Raw genomic sequence first — 3,912 nt, 5'->3', positions numbered from 1 at the left:
GACAGCATCTAATGGCAAACAAGGTCTTGTATGTATTGTTCAGAGAAAGGCTACAATATAAAAATAGATTATGTTGTGCTGATTCACACAATTTTAAAATATTTTAGTTAAAAAAATTCCATAGCTGTCATTCATCTCACAATCATAGCATAAATAATGGTTACGGTTCTGTTGCAAAAATATAGCTGTTATACATGCTTGGGTGCACTAGTGTGATAGAGAAAAAAATGTGTATAAGAACTTTGATCTATTTACTCGTTGTTTTCTTCAATACAGTTAACTTGCTTGCTTCCATCATCCATAGTTCTAAGCTGGCTGCTCATTGCAGCTATAATGGTCTCTTTTTAGATAATTTTCAAAAAGAAGAATCAGAATTGCAGTCTTGGAAGAGGCAAAGGAAAAGGGGGAGAAGTACAAGTACTCTTGAGTGAATAAGTAGACTAGAATACTTTTGCAGAGTTGAGGCAAAGATTAATAACCATTTCAAGTGTGGCTTCATAGAGAACTTTATATAATATGTAGTGTATTAGTGAACATTAACCTTGAGTATTGGAATCAGACTATCTGAAAGTTATATTTTCCTTCTCTGCCCCTATCTCCACCACCATCCAATACACATGTAACTTATGAATTCATTTAAAGACGATCTTATTCACACACACACATATAAAAAACATGCATAATTTGTCTGTTGGTGAAACATTGGCAGTGTTCCTGTATTGAGTTTAAAATTACACAACAAAGATTGCGTTATAAGATTCACTTGAACAGCTCTCTCGACATGGCTGTTTATATTTGTATTTACCAGATTCTACTAAGGCTGTAGGGGAAATATTCTCAATATTTTTTTAAAGACCTAGCTGGCATGAAAGGAACGAAAAGATCAAAAGGGGCAGAGGACTCAGCAGTGCTTGTGTTATCTCTGTGCTCCTGTTATCTCACATCTCTGGAGGCAGGCCGGTGGCACAACAGCGCCAGTGACCAATCCAGTGAAGGTTGGCTGCCCTGGGTTGAGCTCTTGTCTTGGGCACGCTGTTTTTTCTCTGCAAGTGGCATCTGTTTACAGGGCTGGCTGCCTTGCCATGAGATAGCCTTAGTTGCTGGCTCAGCATAAAACACCCATCTCCCCTCCCCCAAAATGTGTATGTAGACTAAATATGGAAAAATTGCAGATCTGCATGTTTTGCATTACTATCATTCTCTCTGCCTAAGATGTTGGCCTTAAGACTTAAATACACTGCAGTGAAAGTTTATCCTAGGCAAAATCTAAATCTCTGATTCTTTTGAAAGCTGTTTACTGTAAAATGCTGTAGAGACTTTGCAGTTTGTCATAACTGGGAGAGATGGGCCATTAAGAAGTTTGGTCCCTTGGTGAATTTTCAAATTGGGAGTGACAGAAGCATTTTACTGAGTGATGGATAATGCAGCTACACCCTTAATACTGCACAGTCTTTGTCACTGACACCTCACACACTTTATAGGTCAGAAACTGCATGCAAGTCACACCTTCGTTTACAAAATTTTGGAGTTTATCTTTGTATGCAAAATATTTTGCCCTCTCTCCATGTTAGGATTGATTTCTGTAGTGTTTTCCACAAGTTGCCTATACACTATAAGAATGCAGTGCAGTCTTTATAATTATGGAGGAGGTAGTAAACTTGGTTGGGAGTGCATAGAGCAGGTAGCTAGTTTGAGACTAAAAGTGTTCCTGTGGCTGGGACCCCCCCAAATCGCCATAATAACTGTGTTGTTTGTTTTAAGTAGCAGGTGATTGGTGATTGATGAGTCCACATGCTGTACCCTAAAATGACGAACCACTTACAGCTACTTGTCGTGAAGCTATGATGCCCTAAACCTTGTTACTTTGAACCTTTAGTATGATTTTGGCATTTTAGTAGCACAAAGGCACAGATACCCAACATTTTCTTCTCCCAAACCATCTCTCAAAAATCATTTTGCCTGATTCTAATAGAATGCAGTTTAAGATACTTTTATCAAGTGCTGACACTTAAGTTGTGTGGTGATGTTTTCCAAGGGATGAAGAGGTGGATGGATATCAGATATTTCTTTTAAAAACAAGGAGATTTAGAGAGCATAAATTACAAGGGTTGTGTGGCCTTTCCTCCACATCTCTGCCACAAATTGTTGGTCTTGTATCAAGTGTATAATTACTAGTTAAGTACCAAGACTTTTGATTTTGCCTTTTACCTCTCCCAACTCCGGTCACTAAACCATGTCTGATAGAACTTCCACTCTGATCTCCTACACCATTTTGTTATATATCTCAGGTCATTTCTGCAGTAGCCACGTGTCAGTATTGCACCCATATACACTTGCAGCCTGCTTTATTTCAAGACCACACTGCTTACTGCAGCCATTACAAGTAACAATATTGTGCTCACTACATATTTTGCATTGTTTCTGCTTCTCCTGGTCCATGTATGAAATAGTGGTGGTGTAGTGAAATGTACAAATCAAGCCTTCATGGAGTTGTACATAGTAGATCATCATTCATTTGTACATAAATGAGCATTGCTGCCTTGCATTGCACCACCACAACAGGCTGAACTATTCAAGGCTGTGCCAGTTTGTATCAAAAGTTGGATCTAGGGGAAGGGAGAGATAGGCCGGATGCAAGGGCGTGTTTGCAGGCAGTCATCACGCCAACCTATTTATTAAACTGTTTGCAAAAACCAATTTTTTGTATTATAAAATCATTGGACATTTGTGATGCCCCTCTATCCCCACCCCCACATCAGGAGTCAAAGAATCTGCACTTCCATCATTGTTTGTACATAGCATCCGTCACAATCTTTGTGTACAGTTTGAACTTGCCAGTGAATTCTTTTTTCTTCTCATCCCATACTTTTTTTTTAAAAGATTGGCAAGAAATTTTGTTACATGTGAATGTTGACTAATGTATTTCCATATTGTAAATCATCAATATTTTTTAGACAAGTCCTGATTCGTCCATGTCTAGTGTATCCCTGTTGAGCTTGCCATTCACTGTATAAGAAAACCATGGTCTTATTCCTGTAGGTGTGACTAGTGTCTAGTTGTGAAAATTGTACAGGAAAAGTATATTTTTAAGTGGTCTTTACACTAATTCTTCTTCAATTGCCTTTAAATTTTGCAAATAGACTTTTGTGTGAAAAAAAATGGTAAAGTGGCTGGTAAAGTTTTGGGTGCCTAAAAAGGGAGGCGAATATTTTGGGTTCAGGCACTTGGAATGGGTTCTGAATTCTGTTTTTGTTTTTTTTTTCCTATGAAATGGCATGAAAAATTCAACAAGCATGTTTGTTAGACATAAAAGCAGCACCGAGGCAAGCTGCATAGTTTTCGATTGTGTAGGTGTTGTGCATGGCGTCAGAGGTCCATGGTGATCAACAGCATATTGAATCAAACTCCTCACGTAGCGACGATTGTACAGTCACAGTGTGTACCACACAACACTTCTGAGGGGAATGTTAATGTGCTCGAGTGTGCAGACAACAGAGCCGTCATGGCAAGTGTTCGTCTCATTCCACCTGGATTTCCTTGCATCTCCCCCCACCTTCCCTTTTCCATCTTTCCACTGTTTGAAGATCAGCTTTAGTCCTTTTTCCTTTTTTGCTGTCATTAGCCCTCAGCTTGTACTTACCATTGTTGTGCACATCCAAAGGTATTAATATTAGAGGGTGCGTGAGTTTGATTCCATCATAGTGTTCAGAAACTGACTGCTCGAGAACCTTGTGCAGCTCTCTGCGTCTCGGCAAATATTCTGTCAAATCAGTCGCCGTCACGTTGAGGGCGTTATTTTTGTTACTCTTACAGTGAATTAAAAAAAAAAAAAAACCTGAAAAATTAGTCGAGAGTTTTTTCTTTATTTTGGAGTGTGGCTGATGAGAACAAATGAACAAATCACTTGCAGGT

This window comes from Pomacea canaliculata, linkage group LG11, assembly GCF_003073045.1.
Source record: "Pomacea canaliculata isolate SZHN2017 linkage group LG11, ASM307304v1, whole genome shotgun sequence".
Taxonomy (NCBI): Eukaryota; Metazoa; Mollusca; class Gastropoda; order Architaenioglossa; family Ampullariidae; genus Pomacea; species Pomacea canaliculata.
The sequence above is the reverse complement of the archived record's forward strand: the minus strand, read 5'-3'. Positions refer to the sequence as shown.